Raw genomic sequence first — 27,904 nt, 5'->3', positions numbered from 1 at the left:
TTTTCTTCTTTGATCCCTGGTTTTCTTTCTTAGCCCTTTGTCATTTTCCTCAATTTGGAGTTGGAGTTGTCAGAAGAATTCAGCTTCATCTTCATCACTGATATCCAACTTAGATTGCATTTCTTTGAGAGTTTCATTGCTGGAAATCTTGAGTTGGTCTTCAAGTCTGAAAAATCTTCTGACTCCTTTATCATCTCTGAATTCCATCAACCAATGAGGTGATTTGTGAATTATAGTTCCCCTTTCTTGAATGAGTAAGGTTCTGGGCAAAGCATTGGGCTCCCTCCAAGTTTTCCTTATGTTGGCAATCTTGTTGAGAATTTCAGTCTTGGCAGTCCTGGTAAAGCCAGAATCCTTTTGTATGGCTGAAAAGACTCTGATCAAGGTAGAGTAGCCTTCATTCAGAATCCTGTAGAGAGGCCATGTTCTTTCCCCAGCTCCTTTGTATCTGAACACCAATCTCTCTGGTAGCTGTCTGTAAGCAGCAATTCCCCTTACATCCTCCAGCTCATCCAGATAGAGTTCAATGTCTGAAATTTCTTTTATGTCACAGATGTGAACATAATCATCTTTAGAAATGGGTGGCTTAGGGTTAGGTTTATGTTTTTGAGTGAATTTCTTAGAGTTTAGGGGAGGTGTAGATTTGGATTTTCTTTTCTGTTTCTTTGGTAGTGGAAGAGTGGTTAAAAAGGTAGGCAAATTGATGGTGTCCCAATCAATAGGTTCCTCTTTTGGGATGATTGGTTCACCATGGATGTTTATAGTGGGATCAGCAACAAAGGGTTCAGGTATGGAAGGTAGAGATTTAGTTTCTTCAGTGTTGCCTTCACTCCTTCTATGTGCCTTGGCCTTTCTTCTGTTTCCCTTCTGCCATTCCTCTTTTTCCTCCATGCTTTCACCAAATATACTCCCAAAAACCTCATCTAAGTTTGCAATCTTGTCTTCACCCCTGACTTCAATTCCTTTCTCATTTTCAACTAGACTTGACTTTAGCTTTTGTTCAAGCTTTGCTTGTGCTCTTTTGTCAGCCTTGAGTTTTTCAGCTTCTTTCTTTAACCTTTTGGTTTCTTCCCTCTTGGCTATTGAGAATTTGGGATGTCCTTGCATCACACATATGCTCTTTCCCTCTCTAAAGATAATAGCCATGTTTCTCCTTACTGCCTCATCCATGGTCTCCTTGTGTTTTATGATGCTTGTACTCAAAACTTTGTCTTCATCAGGCTTTGGAAGAGGAAAGTCCACTTCTTTCATCTGAGCAAAGTCTAGAGGGTTCTTTGTGGAGTCCTTGCTGGATCTGGTGTTGGGCTTGAGAACCATAGGTTTTAGATTCTTGAAAGAAGTCTCTCCAACCTTATTTCTCCTTTCTGGCTTGTGCTCCATATTGATTGGTTCAACCTTTGTGCTATGTTTCACAGATATTGATTTATCTTGTGTTGAGCCAAACAGCTGTTGCATCCTTTCATCAATTCTCCTCCTTTGCTCTTTCACTTGAATTTCAGCTGCTGCTAGCTGGATTAAATCAATTCCATCAGGCTTTCCTTTGATTTGAATGATTGGAGAAGTAGTGATGGCAGGAACTAGCACTTTAGATATTTGGATTTTTGTAGATGGCTCTCCTTCCTCTTCCCTTTTACTCTCCCCCTTTTTGTTATCATCAAGGAGAGGGGTCAAGCCCTGTGCTTTTGCCAGCTGCATAAGTAGATTTGTTTGAGATTGTTGGTTGTGAAGAATGGTGGCCACAGAATCTTCAATAACTTGAACTCTTTCTTCCAATTTGGCCAGCCTCTTTTCAGTATGTGATTCCTTTTTCAATCTCAACAAAATGTCCTGAATTGTACCAAAGGGCATGACTGAATCCAATTTTTCAGAATTGTAGGATTTCAAGTCAGCAATATCCTTTCTGAGTTCATCCACACTCAGATTCTGTTTTACTTGCTTCAACTTCATGAGATGCAGTGAGTCCAAGTGAGCTGTAAGGATAGCCTTTGTACCAGCATGAGAAGTTTTCTGAATGGCCTGTTTGATAGTACTGATTTGTTTGACTAAGGAGACATTGAATTGCCCTGTTGTAGACTCCTTTGTGAAAGTCCATTCAGGTAGATTTGGAATAGAACTAGGGCCTTCATCTCCCCCTAAGTTCATGCTTCCATCAGAAGAAACAAAGTCATCATCATCAGAATTTACTCCAAATTCTTCAAATGACTCACCAGCTGTTGAAGGCATCTTGTTAATAGCAGTTTTGTCCCTTTAAAGAGATGCTGTTGTATGTACTAGATGTAGTGTCTTTTCTGCCTCCACATTGCCCTGTGCAGCCAATACTTGATAGGCTGAAACAGGATGAGTAAAAGTGTCAGCATCCAAGGAAATGTTATCAATTACAGCTTTGTAATGTTGCTGAAATTATCTTTCCTTTTCAGCATCATTCACAATCATTGACTCACTAGCAATGGCTGGATCCATCCTTATATCTGCTGTACCTGCCTTTCTCTCATTTTCTCTATGTTCTTGCATCAGGGGCTCCCCCTGGCTCACACAACTCACTCCCTCACCTTCACCTACTAAGGTGGTACTCCTCTCACTTACTTTTGCCATGCTGGAAGAAATAGCATGCATATTTGAGCTCTCAATCTCTCCTTTTGCCTGGGAGCAACCCAGCCTCTCACTCAAATTGTCACTCCCTTCCCTCAGTCCTAGAAGTGATTGTACAGTAATCAAGTGTTCTACACTTGGAATTGTTTCAGTTGTGTGTGTAGAGACTATCAACGGATGAGGAATAGCCGTTGAAGGTGAAACTGATGGTATCAACGGATAACTGCTGTTAAGCTTATCCGTTGAAGAACAACCACTTGTCAACGGATGAGTGATATCCGTTGAAGAAGGAAAAGAAATAGAACTTGAAAGTGATATAACTGTTGAATCTGTGTAGATTGATATGAGTTTTGGTGACACAGATCCTTCAATTACATCTGAAAGAATTTGCGGGTGATCCAACAAATCATCTAAAAGATGATGATCACCTATATTTGAGTGGGGCTCCTCCCTGAGTTGTAAAGAGGGAGAATCAGGAATTGATGGGAATAACATATCCACATCTAGAGATGGTGAAGAAGTGTGTGGTGATTGATGTGTGTTAATTGTGAGAGAATGGGGCTGTGACTCCACATTTGTTGGAGCCACATCAAACTGAGTTTGAGAAGTCATAGATACAGATGGATGTATCTGTGCAGTGTGTGCACCCTATGTAGAAGATTGGGTTCTAGCTCTCTTTCTTCTAATAAAGGCTTTTGTTGGTGAGTGTTTGGCTTTAGTGTCCCTCCCTCGTTTGTGTGTTCCTGGTTGGGAACTATTTTCAATAGTTACATCCTTTTGGGAGGATGCAGCTAGGGATATGCTAGTAACCTTTTCAACCACCACAGCTTTTTGAGAAACTGTGGCTTGGCTAGCTTGGGAAGCACTTTTCTCTCCTTCCTTATCCTGGGGGTTTCTTTGATGTTCACCCCTCCCCTCACCACTCACACCCTGTTCACTCCCCTCAGGGTTAATGGTAGGTGTTACAACTGTTGTCTTTTGAGAAACAACAGAGGTGGTTTTCTTTGTCTTTGATTTTGAAAGTTTAGTTTTGGTGACCTTGGTAGGTATCTGTTGGGGCATTGTCACAGATTCCATGGCCACACTAGAAGATAAAGAAATAGAGGGGTTGGAAGAAGTAGGAGTTGTAGAAGCAATTACCTCACCTACCTGTGGTGCATTTATGATTGGTAAATATACCAATGGCACACTGCTGTTGAGATCCATTCTCAATAAATCTGCAAGAACTCTTTTCTCTTGTGCCCAGCACTTGAGTTTATTATTCTCATTCGTAATGACCAAACCTTCAGCAACATGGTTAGCCAATAACATAAAGAATCTAGCATAATAGATGTTATTAGGTCTATTAGCTTTGTTACCTAATCTAGTACCCAATTCTAGCATAATATAGTTGCTAAAATTAAAATACATATCAGAAACAAGCATATAGAGCATATTAACAAGAGATGAAGTTATGGCATCAAAATTGCTAATTTTCCCAGAGAAAACCTTGATAAAGGCATCCCCAAGAAAACTCCATTATTTCCTAAGGCCTTTTCTTCTAATACTCCCTAAACTAGCAGAGTTAAGAGAGTAACCTATGGAATCTAACATGCTGGATACATCATTATCAGTGTGTGGTGTCATGGCATTGTTCTCAGGTAATTTAAAACATGCTAGTAAGTCATCACAGTTAACACAGTGATTTTTACCTTTGAGAGTGAAGGAGATAGTCATATCTATGGAGTTGAACTCAGCAGATGTCCAAATCTCCTCAACTACTTCACAGTAAATCGTTGGGGCTTCCAGCATTGCATAGCTAAGTTTACAGTTTTTGATGAAGTCCATCATTTTGTGATAATCTGAGTGGGCTTCATTCTTTTCTACCAGAGCTATGAAATTGTTCTTCTCATAGATGAACCCAGATTGAGACATAATCTTTACTACTGGTGCCATTGTTGTGAGTAGAAATTACAGAGAATAACTTGAAGGTTTTGCATAGAGAAAATGGTAAAAGCTTTGAAATTTCAAGAAAGCGTAAAGTAAAAATGAAAAATCAGAAGGGCTTATATACTTTCTCAAATAAAAAAAAACATAAATAAGAGATTAAACAATAAATATGTGTAAGTGAATTTCAGCCGTTTAAGAATAAACTGTAAGTATTCTGAAAACTACCTTTAAAACAAATACATACAGCTGTATGTATGAGTATCAACGGTTAAGACAATAGAATCAACGGCTGTGAAACACTTGAATCGACTGATGTGATATTTCAACGGATAAGGTAAACTGTCATCCGTTGAAGAGCACTTCAGTTTTATCCGTTGACGGATAAAAATTCCAGAAATGTATATGACTTTCAACGGATAATGAACATCCGTTTGACAGAACAGTTTTGACTTTCAACGGATAGGGAATATCCGTTGATGAAATAATCTATGTCAAAAATCAAATTTGTTCTTGTAGCTAATACATTTCAGGCTTCAATTCAAATTGCAATAAGGACATGAATTTTAAGAGTAATTAAGCATACCTAGCTCACTTACCAATCTTGTGAATGTTGATTCATCAAGTGGCTTGGTAAATATGTCTGCAATTTGTTGTTCACTTGGAACAAAATGAAGTTCCACTGTACCTTTCATCACATGTTCCCTAATGAAGTGGTACTTGATATCAATGTGCTTGGTCCTTGAGTGCTGCACAGGATTCTCTGTTATGGCTATGGCACTTGTGTTGTCACAAAAAATAGGAATTCTATCAACATGTAGTCCATAATCAAGGAGTTGATTCCTCATCCATAACACTTGAGAGCAGCAACTTCCAGCAGCAATGTATTCAGCCTCAGCTGTAGAAGTAGAGACTGAATTTTGCTTTTTGCTAAACCATGATACAAGCTTGTTTCCCAGGAATTGGCAGGAGCCTGTTATACTTTTCCTGTCTATTTTGCAACCTCTAGTGAAGTGATTCTCCAAAAGGAATTTTGATAAGGTTTCGTACCAGGCTCTAGGTGCTTGCTTCAGTCCATAGAGTGCTTTCAACAAATAATACACATAGTCTGGAAAATTTGGATCTTCAAACCCTGGAGGTTGACTTACATAAACTTCTTCCTCCAATTTCCCATTTAGAAATGCACTCTTGACATCCATTTGATAGACTTTGAAATTGGCATGGGCTGCATAGGCTAGAAAAATTCTGATGGCTTCAAGTCTTGCAACAGGAGCATATGTCTCATCAAAATCTATTCCCTCTTGTTGAGAATAGCCTTTAGCAACCAATCTGGCTTTATTCCTTATGACAATGCCATTTTCATCCATCTTGTTTCTGAATACCCATTTTGTGTCAATAGGACTCTTGTTCTTTGGTTTGGGTACCAGCTTCCAAACTATGTTTCTCTCAAATTGGTTCAGCTCTTCCTGCATAGCTAATATCCAATCTGGATCCAATAAAGCTTCTTCCACTTTCTTTGGTTCCTCCTGAGATAGAAAACTACTATACATACATTCATCTTGAGTAGCTTTTCTTGTTTTCACTTTAGATGATGCATCACCAATGATCAGTTCAAAGGGATGATTCTTGGTCCATTTCCTTTGAGGTGGAAGATATACTCTAGATGAGGTGGCCTCAGTATTGTCATGATGTGAGACAGAGTGTTGATTAGTTGAAACTCCCCCTGAGTTGTTGGTCCTTTGCAGGGAACTTGGAGTTCTATCAAATGATGATGTAAATCAATTATCCGTTGATGAACTATGATCAACGGATGCTTCATTTTGTACTTCAACGGATGATGCACTATGTCTTTCAACGGATACTGCATTGCCTCTATCAACGGATGCAGAATCTTGTGCATTATCCAAGGGCATGTTTTGAATCCCTTTTGAAGTGTCATCTCCATCAATCTCCTCTTCACTATCATCACAATATATCTCAATGTTGTCAAATTTGAGTTTCTCATGGTGTCCCTCATCTGTTAGTCCATCAATCTTTTTATCATCAAACACAACATGCACAGATTCCATAACAATGTTGGTTCTTAGATTGTAGACCCTATAAGATTTTCCAGCTGAGTAACCAACAAATATCCCTTCATCAGCCTTTGCATCAAACTTCCCTTTATGGTCAGATTGATTTCTCAGTATAAAGCATTTACATCCAAAGACATGAAGAAAGTTTAGAGTTGGTTTTCTTCTTTTGAACAACTGATAAGGAGTCATGCCTTTAGCTTGATTGATCAAAGAAATATTATGAGTGTAGCAGGCACAATTAACAGTTTCAGCCCAGAAATATGTTGGTAACTTTGATTCTTCAAGCATTGTTCTAGCAGCCTCAATTAAAGATCTGTTCTTTCTTTCAACTACCCCATTTTGCTGAGGTGTTCTTGGAGCTGAGAACTCATGCATGATTCCATTTTCTTCACAGAACAGCCTCATTGTTAAATTCTTGAACTCAGTTCCATTGTCACTCCTGATATTCCTAACCTTCAAGTCAGGATGATTATTGACTTGCCTGATGTGATTGATAATGATTTCACTTGCTTCATCCTTTGATCCAAGAAAATAGACCCATGAAAACTTTGAGAAATCATCTACAATCACTAAGCAATATCTTTTTCTTGCAATTGTCAATACATTGACTAGTCCAAACAAATCCATATGTAGCAGCTGTAATGGTTCATCAATTGTTGTTTCAAGCTTCTTTTTGAATGATGCTTTCCTTTGTTTGCCTTTCTGACAAGCATCACACAAACCATCCCTTGAGAATTCAACAAGAGGAATTCCTCTAACTAAGTCCTTTTTGACTAGATCATTCATTGTCTTGAAATTCAAGTGGGATAGCTTCTTGTGCCATAGCCAACTTTCAACTGGACTTGCTTTGCTGAAGAGACAAGTAATAGATTCTGCATCAGTAGAGTTGAAGTCAGCTAAGTACACATTTCCTTTTCTAACTCCAGTTAGAACCACTTTGTTGTCTTTCTTACTGGTGACAACACAGGCTTCAGAATTGAAGGAAATTGTATTCCCTCTATCACATAGTTGACTGATGCTCAGTAAGTTGTGCTTGAGACCATCAACTAATGCAACTTCATCAATGATGACATTCCTTGTTGAAATCAAGCCATATCCCATAGTAAACCCTTTGCTGTCATCTCCAAAGGTTATGCTAGGGCCAGCTTTCTCCTTAAACTCTGTGAGCAGGGAGAAATCTCCTGTCATGTGTCTTGAACAGCCACTGTCCAAGTACCATAGATTTCTTTTGTTTCCCTGCACACCATAAAATCAATCAAGTTGATTTTGGTACCCAAGTTTCCTTGGGTCCATTCATGTTAGCCTTTCTCCTAGACTTCATTCCTCCTGCATCTTTAGACTTAGGTAACTTTGAGTCAACCTTGATCTTAGATGTAGTTGGTTGAGGTGTAGGGTTAGTCACAGAATCATTTAGCACATTTGGAATTTGATAAGGCATGAATTGTGCAAACATGTTATTCCACATAGGCATATTGTATGGCATTTGAGGCATACTAAATGCAGCAAGATAAGGATTGTTAAAATATGGCATGTTTGCAAAATGTGCATAAGGATTCTGTTGAGACATAACAGACATAGCATGCAGAGGTGATGCAGACATATTAGGCATGGAAGAGGGTATAGGTATGGGAGTTTTCTTAATAGATTTGCAATTAGCAGATAGATGATTAACACTATTACAATGCACACAGCTTTTTCTAGGAGCATACTTATCAGGTGTGTAATTGTTATGTTTATTAACCCCTACCTTCCCATTTTTATTAGATTTTCTTTTAGTTTCCTTTTTATCCTCAACCACTTTGAGCCTATTCTTTAACTGTTCTAAGGTCATGTGTCCTATATTCACCTTACTGAAATCTTTGGATGTGCTTACTTCTTCTTTGACAAAGTTCTTGGAAGTTGAACCAAACTTTTTGTTGAGTTTCTTTAGATTTTCACTTTTAGAAACATCTGCCTGTTTTAATTGAGGAACCTTCAACGGATGCTCCTTTTCTTCCTTCAACGGATAATTTTCATCATCCGTTGATTCCACATCCGTTGACAGCCCATCAATTAATTCCATTTTCTTTTTGTTTTTATCCCAGGCAGCCTCACAAAATGATTCAATTCCTTGTACCTTGACAATTTGAGCACTAACATCCCTAGATGTCTTCCAGGCTTTAATCACCTCTTGCTCTCTCTCTAATTGATTAGAAAGTATTTCTACTTTCTTAACAGATTCAGCTAGTTCATTTTCAACAGATATACAATATAGCTTAGTTTTCTCTAGGTCAATCAACTTATCTTCTAACACAGCATTTCTATTACTTAAAAACAGATTGTTCTCTTTAATCCTACTATTTTCTTTAGCAAGAGATTTAAGAGACACACGCAAGTGATACAATTCAGTAGACATGTCATTAAAAGCATCATTGCACTCTTCTTTAGTAAGCTGTGTTAAATCAGTAGTGATTACCTGGTTGCTTGATGAACTAACTTCATTTTCCTCAGAATCAGCCATGAGAGCCAAGTTAAAATATTCCATATCTTCATCCTCTTCTTCTCCATCAGCTGCCCAGTCTTTTTCTTGAGTAATGAAAGCCTTCTCCTTTTGCTTGAGCAGATCAAAATATTTCTTTTTGTAATCTACTTGGTCAAATTTCTTCTTTTCAGTAGTTGGCTTTCTGCACTCACTTGCAAAGTGTCCACTTATACCACAATTAAAACACTTGAACTTGGATTTGTCCACCATGTTCTTATGAGGTTTAGTGGCTCTAGTGTTTTTCTTAAATTTCATCTTTGCAAATCTTCTGGACAGAAATGCAAGATGCTCATCAATACCATCAGAGTCATCTTGGTTGGAGTTGTCTTCATTCTCAGCAACTTGCTCCTTACCCTTGCTTGATTCTAATTTGCTTGTGCCATCTTTGGAGTTTAATGTTGATCTCACAGTTTCTCGTCTACATTCTTTCTCATTTTCAGCTACCAAGGCAACTAAACCTCCTTTCTTTCTTCCCTTCTCCAATACCTCATCCTGTTCCAGCTCTAGTTCATAAGTCTTCAAGATTCCATATAATCTTTCAAGAGTGAAGTCCTTATAATCTTGAGAGTTTCTCAAGGAGACAGTCATGGGTTTCCATTCCTTTGGCAAGGATCTTAAAAATTTAAGATTTGAATCCTTCACCTGGTACACTCTACCATACAGCTTCAGTCCATTCAACAGCTTTTGGAATCTATTGAATGTGTCATTTAAAGATTCATTTTCTTCAAAATGAAAATACTCATACTGTTGAATGAGAAGCTGCATTTTGTTTTCTTTTACTTGTTCTGTACCTTCACACAGTAGCTGAACTGTGTCCCAAACCTCTTTGGCAGTTGTGCAATTTATCACATTATCAAACATATCCTTGTCAAGACCATTAAACAAAATGTTCATAGCCTTCTTATCCTTGTGGACTTCTTCTGTGTCTTCCATTGTCCATTCTGCTCTAGGTTGTGGAATGGATTGACCAACAACAATTGTGGCTGTAGCAACTGTGGCTACTTTGTGGGGAATGTGAGGACCATTTTCAATGCAGTTTACATAACCTTCATCTTGGGAGAGTAGATGAAGGTGCATTTTCACCTTCCAATGGTGATAACTGTCTTTGTCAAGAACTGGGATTTTTACTCCAATATCCTTCTTACTCATCTTTGTTAGTTTCCAAGAACTTTAAACTCTTTATATGTCAAGAGCCTGCTCTGATACCAATTGTTATTCCTAGTGAACTAACAATGAGATTTACAGAAGGGGGCTTGAATGTAAATCTCAAAACTTTTTCAAGTTTTGAGCAGTTTCAAAGGCTGTGTGTTTAAGATAAACAAGTGTGTGAATTGCTTTAAGCTAATATAGACAGATATATATTCAAGCACAAAAGTACAGAACACAACAGACCTTAAAAACTTTTCTGGTGGATTTGTTGTTCCACTAGAGATGGTATTTCAGAAAATCTGTGATTCAAGAAGTTGATCACAGCTGCATCCTAGTACAAACTAGATAATTTTTCTCAAGATTTTTCTAAACAGCTCTGGAAAAATTCTCTTCTAATTACTAGCTGCTACTTGGTTTATATAACACCAAGTTTACAAGTGAAGACAAAGATAAAAGTACAATAATAAAATAAGTTCTCCACTTGTTTCTTCTCCATTTTACTCCAGTGCATCGTTGACTATTGCCTCTTTATACTAGAGTAGAACGGCTGCTTTTTCTGATGTTCCTGAAATAGGCTACCACATCTCAGTTGTCTCTGTCAACCCATGTGCCTCTGTTTGTAGGTACAACTACCACTTGTCAACTGCTATTTAACAGAACATCCGTTGAAGCCTTCATCCGTTGATGGCTTTATCCGTTGATGTGTTAGCAGTTGAAGCTCTATCCGTTGATGCACTCATCCGTTGAAGGATGTTATCCGTTGAAGCTTTAGAGACATCCGTTGAAGCTTTGTTTCTCATCCGTTGAAGGTCTTTAAGTTATCCGTTGACACCATTTCATTTATACAAAATTACAAGGCATGAAATATTTAGAATTGGCCTTCCTATCTGCATATCCTTTAGTAGTCAACATGACTTATAATTTCCCTCAACATTTAAGAATTATATCTCAAATTCAGAGACTGAAATGTGCTACAACACTAGACTTATTTCTAAGTAAAGCTACACCATCAACGGATAGCCAAAGTGGTCTTATCCGTTGAGGCTACAAACACTAGATTTCTACTTAAGTGTTTTGTTAAACATATCATCAAACTAATGCACATATATTCCTAACAGTGCTGACCATTCTATCTTTCCCGTAGACTTCCTTCTGCTGAATCTTCTCCAACTCATAGGTTTTTAACACACCATAAAGTCTATCCAAAGAAATCTCACTCAGATCTCTAGCTTCTCTTATGGCAGTGATTCTATATTCAAGATGAGTTGGCAGTATTAAAAGGAACTTTTTGTTGACCTCCCTGATTGAATAATATTTTCCATTTATGTTCAGGTTGTTAATCAATGCATTGTACCTCTCAAACACTTCAGTAATTCCTTCTCCTGGATTAGATTTAAAATGTTCATAATCAGAGGTTAGGATCTCTAACTTGTTCTCCCTAACTTCCTTTGTGCCTTCATTAATCACCTCAATAGTTTCCCACATGTGTTTGGAATTTTTACAATTCATCACATGTCTGTTCATCAAGGGATCAAGGGAATCAATTAAAATTAATTGAAGGCTGGCATCCAAGGAGGCTTCTTCCTTTTCAGCAAGAGTAAAATCTTCAGGCTCTTTTGCATAGGTTCTAGCTTTGGTAATTACAACATCATCTACTATCACCTCTGGTTCAATAACCATCGGAGTTTTTGGACCCTTCCTTAACAAGTTCAGATATTTGGGATTTGCAACTTGTAAAAACAAGAGCATCTTCTTCTTCCACATGATATAATTTTCTTTATCAAATAGTGAAATTTTAACGGTTCCAACTTTTTGTGAAGTCATTATGAATTTTTGAATAAATAAAAATTCAAGGAGTTGAAAAATCACAAAAGTCTAGGATCTTTATTTGTTCGTTAATCAGAAGGCTCTGATACCAATTGTTAGGTCCCAATGTGTTTGTAGAAGGGGGAGTTGAATACAAACAATACCGAATAATCAAATTTAATGCGGAATAAAAAAAATGTAAAACAAAATTCAAGTTAAATAAGAATATTATTAAACTTGAAAGGTGTTACAACAACGGTATCGATTACAAGGGATTAATCTAAAATTAATTATCTCAAATCTAGAATAAATTCGACATGAACTTTTTCTATTTTTGCAATAAAAAGAATCAAATACTAAACGCAATTTGAGATTAAGTTCTAGGGATTTTGATCCGCTAGATAGTTACACAAGAATAAGACACTACAAGAATAATGTCAATAGACATCACACATTAGACATCGATTAACTTTGCCACTGATGTTAAAAGAAATATTGACATCACCCCGTGTTTTTGTGATGTCTTTGTTCTTTGTAGACATCGGTTATAATTAAACCGATGTCTAAAATTTACTAAAAAAAATAATTTCACGCCCACCTTTTCTTTCCCCCCTTAGTCAAATTTTCATTCAGTTATAATTCTAAATTCCCCCCAATCCCAAAATTCTCCCCCCAACCAAATTTTGGTTCCCCCCAATCAATTTCAGATACAAAATCAAAACAAAAAACTAAAAAATCAAAACTAAAAACTAAAAAACAGTCTCTCTCTCTCTCTCTATTGAACCTCTCTCTCTCGATCGAACCTCTCTCCCCTCACAATATAACGACTCATGTATTTTTGAATTATTTAAATATGTGAATATGGAAATTATTAAATAAATAAAATATGTATGTTGGTTTTGACCGCTATATGTTGTTTGGTTATTATCCATATGTGATTTATGGTTTACCGGGTTACCCGCGTGATTAATTATGGGATCGTATTGAATTATTTTCACTTTCAGAAGTGGATTTAGTGCAAATTTATTTGCATAAATATTGGGAGTGTCTCTAAAATTGTTTTATGGTTTTATAGTTACAATAATTATTTTTAGGATTTTATAAAATTGAGAAATCAATATTTTATTAATTATTTATCTTTAAATGATTTTCTGAATGCTTTTATTTGTAAAATCCATATTTAATTCAAGATCTCTTCAAAAATTATGAAACTCATATTTATTGAAGTTCGGAATATTCCGAGAATTTTAAAATTATCTTGGTAATTTTTGGGATTAATTTTACCCGCGCATTGTTTCATTTTATTTATAAAAGCGGGTATAAGTGGTATTTCAAAAATTGTGTTAAAATTATGAAAATTACATTTTTATAAACTTCGGGATATTTGTAATATTTTAAGACTCTTCTCGTAATTTTCTGACTTCGTTCTAAGGGCAATTTAATTCGTTATACTGCAAATTTCGAATTAAAAATCGGAATTTCGGAAAGAACATGACACGTGTCAAACTGTTATACTACTGCTATACACTCGTTGCACACAGACTGGCTGAGGTTTTGTGAAAATAAAAAAAAATAAATGAAATAAATATGAACACACACAACTTCTGTGTGTGCATCTCAGTCCTCTTTGTTTCTCTCTAACTCAGTGTTGTTCTCTCTCGCACTTTCACGAATCTCTCCTCCCCTGCCTTCACTCTTCTGTTTCTTTTATTCCTTGGCTCATTCCGTTTACCTGGGTAAGTCCAGCCCGTTTGTTCCTTGCTTTCCGATCGCCGCCGTCCCTCGTTTTCCGGCAAGGCGGCTATTGTGGCATGACTCGTTTCTGTGCTTATATGTGTGTGTATTCACGTATGGGGATCAGTTAGTGTTAGTTTGCTCTATTTCTTCCTGGTATCACCTGTTTTATTTTCTGGTTACCGCCGGTTTCATTCCGGCGTGGTGACCGGCGCGTGTGCGCGTGCTCTTGTGTGTCTGTTTGTGATGATTCTGTGCCTGGTTGTGCTACTGTTCTGTCCTGATCGATTAAAGTTTTATTATTTTGTTCTGCAGGAATTGACTGAGTAACATTCATGAAATAATAAATAATTCCAAGCGAGAAATAATAATAATAATAATCGGTGGAAGTATTGCGTTGGAAACCCAGGATTTAATCGGGCACCCGCAAAATTTCGCCGTCGTCGGCGATGAGCCTCGGCGAGCCGACGGTGGACTATGATGTTTATTCTGAGTCCTAATATTTTAAAATAAATAAATTAGTTCATGAGATTATCGTTAAAACGAGAATTTGATTTTACATTAAAGTCGAGTACGTAAATTAGTTGATGAATTGTGATTGGATTTATTGTTGAATTGAACTGGTGGTTGGGATTATAGTTGTGAATTTGGTTATTGTTGGTTTGACGTTGATTGATGTTTCGACGGGTAGTCCGATAAACAAAGGGGACGCTGCCCGATTTCCAGGAAAATCAAACTACGGAAATACGGGAGCGTATCCGAGGATTATCGGGACGTCGAGCGAATATAAGTAAATACATATACACATTTTTTATACAGAACCTGATTGTATGTTGTGTTGTATGTTTTGACCAAAACACAATAACCCTAATTTTGTAAAATGACGAGTATACGTATTTTCTGAAAATAAACACTAGATCGATTTCGAGAATGTGAACCCTAATTGTTTTCTGTGTTATTCTAATATGAATAATTACGAGTTGGGTTTGAATATCGTTGTGTAAGAATTAGTATCGAGGATATGTCAAGCATACCTAAACGTCTAACGTAGGGTATTTCAACCTTGTAGGTTATAGTCGGGAACCTGAAAGTGGACGATGGACTAAAGATAACCTAGTGGTCAGTTGACGAGCTCAGTAGAGTTTCAACAGGAGGACCTGAGTGTCGAGGTCGAATCCAGAGTGATATAGTGGTTGGACGTAAAAGCCTAAGCGGCAGAGTTGGTCCAGAATTGATCAGTAATAGTTATAAAGCCTTGTAAGGCAAGTATTTCTGAACTTTTCTTCAAGATATATTACCAATGTTTTCGAAACTGTTTTATAACATATTGTTATCATTAAACATAACTCCTGTTTTATAATGCATATGCTTCAAACTATTTACCCTTAAACCCTGATTCTTTCTTGATCTTGAGCCGTTAGCCTTATTCTTTGCAAACCGTACTTTGTTGATCCTCAGACACCAAACCACACAAATATGATACTACTTCTCAAATGTATAACTACCAAACTTCAAACACTGAAACAAAATTGTTTGAAAACACAAAAGTTTTATATCTCAACCATTCTTTACAACATCAAAGAACTATACCTTGAACAATCATTATTTGTTTAATACCTGATCATTTTACAAACTGAAAACCATTTCTTATACGTACCCTGATATACCCCTGTGATGCATCTTGAATTGCATTATGTTTTAATACCGATGTTTTATCACTGTTGATTTTGATCTTGCTTATTGAATTACATTGTTATTACACTGAATTGTTTTAGAATTGGATAGTTTTCTTTATGTGGACCAGATTCTTGGTCAGACTAGATTTGTGGTCAAATTAGGCCAATATGTGCCTTGGATCAAGTAATTATTGCAGTGCTGTGTGCTTGCTCGGGGTTAGTGCGTTACTGATCAGCAGCCTAACCTTGGTTTTTAAAACTTAAAATGAATATCCAATTCTGATGATTAGTTTAAAAGAAATTTGATTCCTTGGAATCATCTCATTTGATCATTGTTTAACCTCAGTTATCACTATTATGACTTGCTGAGCTAGTTAGCTCACCCTTGCGATTCTTGTATATATTTTACAGTTGAAAAGAATATGGATGATAGTGAAGTTCCTCGGTCCAAAGTGCGGGCTAAGGTTCCAGTTGAGTTAAATCGAGCTAGCAGAAGCTTCATGCGGTATAGAGATAGTCAGATTGTAAGAATGATTTTATTATCAATTGTAAGTTGAATTAGTTGGGATTTGGTAAGTTGTAATAAAGATTAGGATTGTGGCTTATTTTCATACTTTAACCTATTGCGATCCGTGGTTATATAAAACAGGGTCATTGCAAATAATATTTCCTATACATGTTCGTATATTAGGTATGTGTTGTGGACCCCAAACTTCTGACCCGGGTTTGGAGGGCGCCACAGGTTGGTATCAAAGCTACAGGTTATAAGTCACTGAAACAAGCCTAGATTGTCGGGAATGGATAGAGGGTTAAGATTAGGAGTAGGAAATAGAAAGATAAGACGTTGTGAGGTTGAGTGCGATGGTATAGTAGGTCTCCGGCACAGTTCATATTGCGATTCGGGATTCTCAGCTTGCGACGTGATTTCCAGACAACGGCGATGTCAGATCCTGATTTCCCGATGTCATTCGATCATTTGGAGCTTTCCGTTCGAGGATCGTCATCTTCTCTCAGATTTGATTTGCACCTTGTTCCTGCACCAGTATTAATGGCACTACCTTCTGTTATAACGGCTGCACTTCTTCAAGCTATTCTACGCTAAAAATTTTCTGCCTCTTGATATGAGATTACCTATTCAAGAACCTCCATCTGTTTATTCTTGTTTCACTGGACATTCGGCTGTGAGTTTATCTCTTTAGTTTACCCTACATCCTGTTCTATACCCCCAGTTTAGAATTTGTCCTATGAAACGATTGTATCTACGAGGATGGATTCGAGAGTTATAGTAAATAGGGAGCGCTTGAGAGATAAATAAAGGTGAGAAGAAGTTTAGAGGGAAGATTTAAGTATTTCAAAGGATAACTGTTATCGGGTTAAAAGAAGCCATTAGTGACTAAGCCACCCGTGAATAATTATGGGATGAATTAGGTGAATTTTGAAGGAGTTAGAGAGAAAGGTATAAATCTGGAATTTTTGGTGGAATTAAATGATGGTGTTATGATAAATACGATATGTAAAGTAGTGATGTGATGTGATATGAGCAAATTTTGGTTCTATGAAATAGACTTGTTGATTATTAGATAGTCTGTTCTACTTAGTGATTGCAAAGTTGATAACGGGAGTATTACCGGTATGGAAATTTTAATGTGAAGCTACGAATATAATAACATGTAACAACACTTGAAATGATCGTCGATTAAGGAAGGCAAATGGACCCAATAAAGGAGAGAAGGTAGATTGAAGTGAATGGACCTTTATATGATCGTTCCATTAATTTGGTACCCTATTATAGGTCGGAAGGACAACAACCAACTCATATAGTAAGGACAACCAGGTTTGTGATTTTTCCAAACTTTTTAAACAAGTTTTCGAAAAAGATTTTTCTTTACAAATTTTTAAAAGCCTTTTCGAATAAAATGATTTTTAAACATTGGTTGTCAAGTTACTACTTGAGTTTCTTGTTTGTTGGAAAGCCCAGATTACCTGGAAGGATGCTGTTTCAGACTTAGTATTACTAATTTCGAGAATAAAATAACCTACGATTATGAAGAAGTTGATTATTCCTAACAGTAAAGTGCAAGTATTGTTTGATAAAATTTACAACAGAATCAGCGTACGGAGTAACTATACATTCAATTATTAGGACTATCAGAGTTCGAAGAATTCATTGATTTAGCAGAAGCCGGAGCGTGATCGCAGAAGATTGGAAAGATTTCCAGATCTCTCTAAAAGCAGAATATTATTAATGAAAGGATCGTTATGTCGAATGGTACGTGGTTATTCTAAATTAAAAGAGGAATCTTGAAGTTATCTGGTAAGGAATTCCATTATGATCGAATTGTTAAAGTATCATCCGTGTGGGTGCGATATTAAAGACGTAAGACGTGACAAGTAGGAATTTACCATAATGCTTAATTTGCAAAAGCATTTCAGTGTACCCTCTAAAGTGGCTATATGATGCAATTGGGATGTGATCGAACAAACTCGAAAGATGAATACAAGTGAAATGTGGATGGTGACCAATGGTATCGTTCTTGCCTTCAATATTACAGCATATATTCCTATTCAATTCCTAAAAATGTATGAACTTCTTTTCTTAAATAAACTCTTTGCTATGATATCGAAAAGAGGATATTGCATTCCTTTCAAATTTATTTGCTTCCCTCAAGTCTTGCTTTCTGATTGGGACAAACAGTGTTATGGTGAAACACTTTGTCAGAATGATGAAGAGTCGGGTGGGACGTCACCTAATCATGTGTTGTATGCCATATGGTATGAAAGACTGGCCATCTTAAGTACCAATGTGGTTGTCTCATTCATATTCAAATCCTTGTTTCTTCTTTCTTTTCAATCCTAAATTTTGTTGGACTTTGAACCCTTTTAGTCATTTCGTTGCATTGTCGTTCTTTGCAAGAAGTTTTCAAACAGAAATCAACATATCCTGAAATAAGTGGACGCAGTTCCATCTACATTTTACGCATGGAAAGCAAATAAAGGCATATGACGAAAATTGCAAATCACTAGCCCAGTCAGGGATGAACTAAGAGTCAAGGGTATCTACTCCAATAAGGAATACGTCTCCAAGAACGAGAATATGCGATTTTCCTGTGAAATATGTTATTCAGAATACGGATGTGATAATATGGATGATCAGGGTGAATACCTTATGCAAAGATGTGGGAGAAACTTAATTATTTATCTCTCAAAGTTTTGTTGAAAAGATTAATTACCCTATTGAATTGATAAGATTGTGATTAAAGGACTAGCAAGTCAAGAACGTGAAGTTGTTAAATAATTGGGTACCAATGGTGAAATTGAGATTCCTGGCAATAAGTTGTGTAGAATTGATATCTTGGAAGATAAGAGGATTTGATATTATTCTAAGGAATGGATTAACTACTAAAACATGATGTCTAGACAGTCCGCCGTGACGAAAAGATAATTCTGAGGATGCCAAATAAGAAGGTGAGGAGGTTCAGAAGATGAAAGAAGGTAACGAATCTGTTAATAATGATTACGGTAAACAAGATATGAGCATTATGGTGATTATGGAATACATAAAAGTCGGAAGTAAATAAAGGTTGAAGATTTTATAGTAATTAAGGAGTTTCAAGATATATTTTTGGATGAGTTATCAACATTTCCTTCGAATATAGAAATTGAGTTCGTGACTGACTTAGCACCTGAAATGAAGCCAGTGTCCAAGGCCTTGCACAAAATGGCGCCAGTTAAAGTGAAGGAGTTAGCAAAGTAAATGCAAGAAATGCTAGAAGAAAAAAACGATTAGACCTAGTGTGCCCCATAAGGTGCATCGGTATTAAATGTCAATAAGAAAGATGGAAGTATGTGATTATGCGTCGACTAACGAGAGCTCAACAAGTTTGCTATCAAAAGCAAGTATCTGTTACCTCGACCCAATGATTTGTTTGATCAAAACGAAAGAAGCAAAGTACTTTTATGAGATTGATTTAGGACTTGGTATTTCACCAATTAAAGATTAAACCTATGGATATATCAAAGATAATTTTCAGAACTATGTATTATTTTCGTATCGTCAATTGGATTAACCAATATACTAGTAATATTTGAACTGGATGGACAGCACCTTTAAGGAATATCCGAATAAGCTATAGTTGTGATAATTAAAGTCAACGGAGGACCATGCAAAGCATTTAATGATGGCTGGGAAGTTGGAGAAGAAAGAAATTGTATGACATATAATTCATAAAATAAATAGTCAATATAGAGAAGATCAAAAGAGATTCAGCAGAAGTTAAAATTTCTATGAATAAAAAGAGAATAGAAACACCAACAAAAGTAAGAAGTTTTATCATGGGTCGGTTACTATTGGAAATTTGCGCAAGAAATTCTTGAACGTTATAATATCTTGGACGAAGCTAACCATGAAAAGCAAGAAGTTTTGTGAAATGGAGAAGGGTAAAGGGAAAGTTTTGCGGAGTTAAGTGAAAGAAAGGTTTCAGCATCTGTTTTATCAATTTAAAAGTATCAAGGAGGTTTGGTAGTTTATAGTGATGCTTCTCATTAGGAAATAGGATGTGTGTTGATGCAGCATAATAAAGTTATTGTATATGCACCCAGACAACCAAAACCTTATGAGCAGAAGTATCCTACTCATAATTGGGATTAACAGTAATAATATTTGTTTTGAAAGATTGGGAAACATGATATGTATGGAGAAAAGTGTAAGATCTATATGGACCATAAAAAAATTTTGAAGTATGTACTCACGAGAAAAAGCAAATGTAGAGGCAGGCGATAAACAAAAAGGAGAGAACGAACATAGAAACTGTACCAGAAGAATTATCCATAGAATTTTAGAAGTTGGAGTTGGAAGTCAGATATATAGTCCCAAGGAAACAAGGATGAGTAGTACGACCTTTCAGTCAGAATTATTAAGAAAAGATAAGGAGATGTCAAGGGAAGATAATGGATCACGATGTTAACAGTTAGTAAGAGGAAGATTATGCACCCAGAAGAACGATCACGATGTTCCTAGGTTTTCTTCCAGCACTTAGATGCTACAATTAAAAGAATTAAGAAATAAGATCCTACCGGGAATTCACAATATAAAGTATTTAACTTATTGAAGAAAAGCCAAGATCTACGGAATTTTAAAGAAAAATAGTGATAACCAGGTATAAGGAAGAAATTTCAAGATGGATTAGGAAGTGTTGGACATGTCAAAGGATTAAGGTGAAGTATTGGATGCCTAGTGGATAAGGCAGACCCCAGGAGTGGTTTTATAAAAAGCGAATCGTGAAGTGTACCAGTGATGTTAAGGGAGAAAAAGGAATAAAATTATGAGAGTATGTACTGACTATCAGGAGTTTAATGAAACGACGAATAAGAATAAGTGACACCCATGAAAAATTGATTACCTACGAGGCCTAATTCAAGAAGTATGTTATATCTCGGGGACCAACTTAAGATCCGACCTGAGAACATATCAGAGATTACGATTGAAGTGAGTTAAGAGCATAGCAAGCTTTGGTGATATTATATGAAATAACAAGGGTATCAGGTGACTATAAGGAATTAAGGATCATGGTTTATAAGGAGTACTTAGATAAGCAAACTGTATTTATTGATAACCTCCTCAGCTACTCAAAAAATAAGGAAGTCTGCGTGGAATACCCAAGAATTTTCTCCAAGGATCAGAAGGAAAGCAACTATGCGTTAAGTTTTCAAGAATGAAATTTTGACTAGGGTTAACAAAAGGTTCTGAATTAATCCATTAACAACTACCTAAGCAAAGCCGTATGATAACAGGTGCCCTATACTGACAGGAAGGGGTGGATGTAGTTAAGACTACCAAGGAGTTAATAAACGAATTGGAAAGAGTGAAATCTGAAGTTCAAATAACTAAAGGTGATAATATGTGAGTATATGAGATTACTTTTCAGCCTTAACTGATGAAAAAAAAGGGTAAAAGATATTTAAATGTTTGGAAACCAAGTTGAAAACGAGCACCGCCTATTATCCTTAAGCGGAGAATCCAAGTACGAAAGTAATTCAGGAAATGTAAGATATGTTGAGAGGTTGAGTTTTAAGGAAACACTGGAATGATCATTTATCAGCAATGTCAGCTTTAGAATGCTATTTTATTAAGCTTCATGCGAACGCGAGTGTAAGTTCCCATTTTTATTGAGATAAAGTGAGAGAAAGGAAGTTGTTAAACTTTAAGTTAATTCTACACACCAAGAGCGTAGTGCTATTGGTTAAAGCAGCTCGGAGTAGACAAAGAAAGAAGACGAAATTGTATTGAGAGAAAGTATGAGTATAGAAATAGGACCAGTAGTGTTAGTAAAAGTATCGTCTTGAAAGAGATTGGATAAGTTTGAGTAGAAGGGACAAGCTAAGTCCTAAAATTAGTGAACCATTCGATGTATTGATAAATATAGATAAAGTTGTTCATAAATGATATGACCATCACACCCGTGTGTACACCTAATGTATTTTACTTGTCAATATTAAAGTGATAAGTATTGGGTTTGAATTAAGTGATTGATCAGGAGCCAATGGGACTCTTGTCCAAGTTGTTCTGCATATAGTGATCAATCCAAATTCTTGATTGTCAAAGGCAAGTCCTTGGAAATGAGTGCATACCTATTGTGAGTACGTTTGAACCCTTGAGTAGAAGGGTCTACTTAGAAATTAGAGTCAGATATGCTTGACAAATATCCTCACTTGTGTAACTAAGACCAGATTCTGAGGACATAATCTTTTTAAGGGGGGAAGGATATAACGACTCATGTATTTTTGAATTATTTAAATATGTGATTATGGAAATTATTAAATAAATAAAATATGTATGTTGGTTTTGACCGCTATGTGTTGTTTGGTTATTATCCATATGTGATTTATGGTGTACCGGGTTGCCCACGTGATTAATTATGGGATCGTATTGAATTATTTTCACTTTCAAAAGTGGATTTAGTGCAAATTTATTTGCATAAATATTGGGAGTGTCTCTAAAATTGTTTTTATGGTTTTATAGTTACAATAATTATTTTTAGGATTTTATAAAATTGAGAAATCAATATTTTATTAATTATTTATCTTTAAATGATTTTCTGAATGCTTTTATTTGTAAAATCCATATTTAATTCAAGAACTCTTCAAAAATTATGAAACTCATATTTATTGAAGTTTGGAATATTCCGAGAATTTTAAAATTATCTTGGTAATTTTTGGGATTAATTTTACCCACGCGTTGTTTCGTTTTATTTATAAAAGCGGGTATAAGTGGTATTTCAAAAATTGTGTTAAAATTATGAAAATTACGTTTTTATAAACTTCGGGATATTTGTAATATTTTAAGACTCTTCTCGTAATTTTCTGACTTCGTTCTAAGGGCAATTTAATTCGTTATATTGCAAATTTCGAATTAAAAATCGGACTTTCGGAAAGAACAGGACACGTGTCAAACTGTTATACTACTGCTATACACTCGCTGCACACAGATTGGCTGAGGTTTTGTGAAAATAAAATAAAATAAATAAAATAAATATGAACACACACAACTTCTGTGTGTGCATCTCGGTCCTCTTTGTTTCTCTCTAACTCAGTGGTGTTCTCTCTCGCACTTTCACGAATCTCTCCTCCCCTGCCTTCACTCTTCTGTTTCTTTTAGTCCTTGGCTCATTCCGTTTACCTGGGTAAGTCCAGCCCGTTTGTTCCTTGCTTTCCGATCGCCGCCGTCCCTCATTTTCCGGGGAGGCGGCTATGGTGGCATACTCTTTTCTGTGCTTATATGTGTGTGTATTCACGTATGGGGATCAGTTAGTGCTAGTTTGCTCTATTTCTTCCTGGTATCACCTGTTTTATTTTCTGGTTACCGCCGGTTTCATTCCGGCGTAGTGACCGGCGCGTGTGCGCGTGCTCTGGCGTGTCTGTTTGTGATGATTCTGTGCCTGGTTGTGCTACTGTTCTGTCCTGATCGATTAAAGTTTTATTATTTTGTTCTGCAGGAATTGACTGAGTAACATTCGTGAAATAATAAATAATTCCAAGCGAGAAATAATAATAATAATCGGTGGAAGTATTGTGTTGGAAATTTCGCCGCCGTCGGCGATGAGCCTCGGCGAGCCGACGGTGGACTATGATGTTTATTCTGAGTCCTAATATTTTAAAATAAATAAACTAGTTCGTGAGATTATCGTTAAAACGAGAATTTGATTTTACATTAAAGTCGAGTACGTAAATTAGTTGACGAATTGTGATTGGATTGATTGTTGAATTGAACTGGTGGTTGGGATTATAGTTGTGAATTTGGTTATTATTGGTTTGACGTCGATTGATGTTTAGACGGGTAGTCCGATAAACAAAGGGGACGTTGCCCGATTTCCGGGAAAATCAAACTACGGAAATACGGGAGCGTATCTGAGGATTATCGGGACGTCGAGCGAATATAAGTAAATACATATACGCATGTTTCATACAGAACCTGATTGTATGTTGTGTTGTATGTTTTGACCAAAACACAGTAACCCTAATTTCGTAAAATGACGAATATACGTATTTTCTGAAAATAAACAATAGATCGATTTTGAGAATGTGAACCCTAATTATTTTCTATGTTATTCTAATATGAATAATTACGAGTTGGGTTTGAATATCGTTGGGTAAGAATTAGTATCGAGGATATGTCAAGCATACCTAAACGTCTAACGTAGGGTATTTCGACCCTGTAGGTTATAGTCGGGAACCTGAAAGTGGATGATGGACTAAAGATAACCTAGTGGTCAGTTGACGAGCTCAGTAGAGTTTCAACAGGAGGACCTGAGTGTCGAGGTCGAATCCAGAGTGATATAGTGGTTGGACGTAAAAGCCTAAGCGGCAGAGTTGGTCCAGAATTGATCAGTAATAGTTATAAAGCCTTGTAAGGCAAGTATTTCTGAACTTTTCTTCAAGATATATTACCAATGTTTTCGAACTGTTTTATAACATATTGTTATCATTAAACATAACTCCTGTTTTATAATGCATATGCTTCAAACTATTTACCCTTAAACCCTGATTCTTTCTTGATCTTGAGCCGTAAGCCTTATTCTTTGCAAACCGTACTTTGTTGATCCTCAGACACCAAACCACACAAATATGATACTACTTCTCAAATGTATAACTACCAAACTTCAAACACTGAAACAAAATTGTTTGAAAACACAAAAGTTTTATATCTCAACCATTCTTTACAACATCAAAGAACTATACCTTGAACAATCATTATTTGTTTAATACCTGATCATTTTACAAACTGAAAATCGTTTCTTATACGTACCCTGATATACCCCTGTGATGCATCTTGAATTGCATTATGTTTTAATACCGATGTTTTATCACTGTTGATTATGATCTTGCTTATTGAATTACATTGTTATTACACTGAATTGTTTTAGAATTGGATAGTTTTCTTTATGTGGACCAGATTCATGGTCAGACTAGATTTGTGGTCAAATTAGGCCAATATGTGCCTTGGATCAAGTAATTAGAGCAGTGATGTGTGCTTGCTCGGGGTTAGTGCGTTACTGATCAGTAGCCTAACCTTGGTTTTTAAACTTAAAATGAATATCCAATTCTGATGATTAGTTTAAAAGAAATTTGATTCCTTGGAATCATCTCATTTGATCATTGTTTAACCTCAGTTATCATTATTATGACTTGCTGAGCTAGTTAGCTCACCCTTGCGATTCTTTTATATATTTTATAGTTGAAAAGAATATGGATGATAGTGAAGTTCCTCGGTCAAAGTGCGGGCTAAGGTTCCAGTTGAGTTGAATCGAGCTAGCAGAAGCTTCATGCGGTATAGAGATAGTCAGATTGTAAGAATGATTTTATTATCAATTGTAAGTTGAATTAGTTGGGATTTGGTAAGTTGTAATAAAGATTAGGATTGTGGCTTGTTTTCATACTTTAACCTGTGGCGATATGTGGTTATGTAAAGCAGGGTCATTGCAAATAATATTTCCTATACAGGTTCATATATTAGGTATGTGTTGTGGACCCCAAACTTCTGACCCGGATTTGGAGGGCGCCACACACAATCTCTCTGAACTCCCGCCATCATCTCACCATCACAATCTCTCGAACCTCTCTCTCTCTCGAACCTGTCTCTGGAACCTCTCTCTCTCTCTCTCTGAACCTCTCTCCGCTCTCAATCTCTCCGTTAAGCCTCTTTCAGTTAACCTCACTACTTCGGTAAGTGTTGTATCTACTTGAATCGAACTGGTCTTCTCTGCATGAAGACTAGTTTTAAAAGTTGAGGATTTTTGAATTCAAAACCCTAATTTTGTAAATTGGGGTTTTTTCTAATTCGAAACCCTTATTTTTTTATTAATTTACTGTCTAAACTTGTTGCTAATACTTTTCTTCTTGTTGTATACAGGTTCTAATCTGAGAAAAAGATTTAAAGCTTTAGGTAATTTGGGTTTTTTTGGTTGTTCAATTGTATTTTTGTTTTTTTTCTAATTTTTGTAAATTGTGTAAAGTTAACGATCCTTTCATCTCTACTGATTACATGGTATTTTTTAACTTTAATCCTCATTTTTTGCTTTAGTTGTAATTTGTGATTTGATTTAGTGTTGTTTATCTTATTTTGCTCGTTATAAATGTTGATCTATTATTTTATTACGGATATGATTAGGTTTTAAATGTTTTGATTTGGTGCTTGGTGCTTGTTATAGATTTCATATCTTGATTTAGCTCTACAACATCAAATTGAATTATAGCAATAACTGTAAAAATGTTATATGTAATGTGTGCAATTTAAGGCTTGTACCTTTGATTTGGATAAAAGGTGAAGCTATTTACACTTTACACTTCAACGTCTGGCTTTTTTGTTTATATTTTTTTAAATTTTCTGCTACACAAGACTGCTATGGTTCACTTAATACTAAGATTTGTGCTTGCTGAAAATATATAATGTACACTCGTTTGTATTTCAGGTGACATCCATGGGCAATATAGTGATTTGTTACGACTCTTTGAATATGGTGGCTTTCCTCCTCAATCAAATTATCTGTTTTTAGGGGATTATGTGGACCGTGGAAAACAAAGTTTAGAAACAATATGCCTCTTGCTTGCTTATAAAATTAAGTATCCGGATAACTTTTTTCTTCTTAGGGGAAACCATTAATGCGCCTCTATCAATAGAATATATGGATTTTATGATGAATGTAAGCGCCGATTCAATGTTAAACTATGGAAAACCTTTACTAACTGTTTCAACTGTCTTCCTGTGGCTGCTGTTGTTGATGATAAGATATTGTGCATGCATGGTGGTCTGTCCCCTGATCTTAACAATTTGGATCAGATCAAAAACCTGCCACGACCAACTGTTATACCTGACACATGTTTGCTCTATGATTTACTTTGGTCAGATCCCAGTAATGATGTCAAGGTATAGGGATTGAATGATAGAGGAGTATCATTCACCTTTGGCCCTGATAAGATGTCAGAGTTCTTAGCGAAGCATGACTTGGACCTTGTTTGTTGTGCTCATCAGGTAAAACCAATAATTTTCTCTTTTTCAACAATTAATTTACACCGGAGTTGATGACTTGACGTTATGCTTGTGCAGGTTGTGGAGGATGGTTATGAATTCTTTGCTGAAAGATAGCTTGTTACCATATTTTTAGCTCCCAACTATTGCAGTGAATTTGATAATGCTGGTGCAATGATGAGCGTTGATGGAAATTTGATTTGCTCTTTCCAAGTACTGAAGCCAGCTGAAAAAAAGAATAATTTTTTAATGTCCACAAAAATGTAACTGGTATATACTTTTTCTTGCCTTTCCTTTCTGGGTATATTGCCAATTTGCCATTAGCAGGTTTATGGTAGTTTAGACCTTGTTGGTTAGACTGGTTCACCTTTTAATAAAGAAGTACTATTCATATTTTAAACTATAAAACAAGTTAGATTATTAAGTATGATTTGAACTTCAATGTATTGCAACTACCACAATTGGCAAGACCTGCTACTATTATTAACTTAGTTTATTCGTCGCTTCTTGTAGTGTTTGTTTTGCTTCTTTATATTTATATAAAGGGTCTTTCTTCAAGAACCATCATCCGAATGAGAAGAGATGGAATTCTGACTATTGTATTTACACATATAGTCCCCTGTCCTGGTGTTTCAAACGTAAACAATTAGTAAAAGTCAGTTAGCCTTAAGTTATAGATATGTAATTTTCCCCCTATAACTATTGAAATTACAAAGTAACAATTGCTTGCTTGACTGCTCAAAATCTAATGATTATTAAAGTTACGTCATTAGGATATTATAATTCATCTTTCTAAAATCCTGTCCTACATCACTATTTCTGGTTGCGGTTAGTTATCTTATGTAATCAGCAGCAGCATAATTGCACATAATTTGCTCTATTATTTTTCTAAATGCAGAAGTTGCCA

General features: G+C 36.1%; 1 pseudogene; it reads left to right on the top strand.

Annotated features, from left to right (window-relative positions):
• Window positions 1–27,264, top strand: part of LOC141660885 (serine/threonine-protein phosphatase PP1 isozyme 3-like) — a 38,315-nt pseudogene extending 11,051 nt beyond the window's left edge.
• The last annotated feature ends 640 nt before the right edge of the window (window positions 27,265–27,904 follow it).

The sequence above is a fragment of the Apium graveolens genome, chromosome 5, assembly GCF_009905375.1.
Source record: "Apium graveolens cultivar Ventura chromosome 5, ASM990537v1, whole genome shotgun sequence".
NCBI lineage: Eukaryota > Viridiplantae > Streptophyta > Magnoliopsida > Apiales > Apiaceae > Apium > Apium graveolens.
Note: the sequence above shows the minus strand (reverse complement) of the source record. Positions and strands in the feature narration are given on the sequence as shown.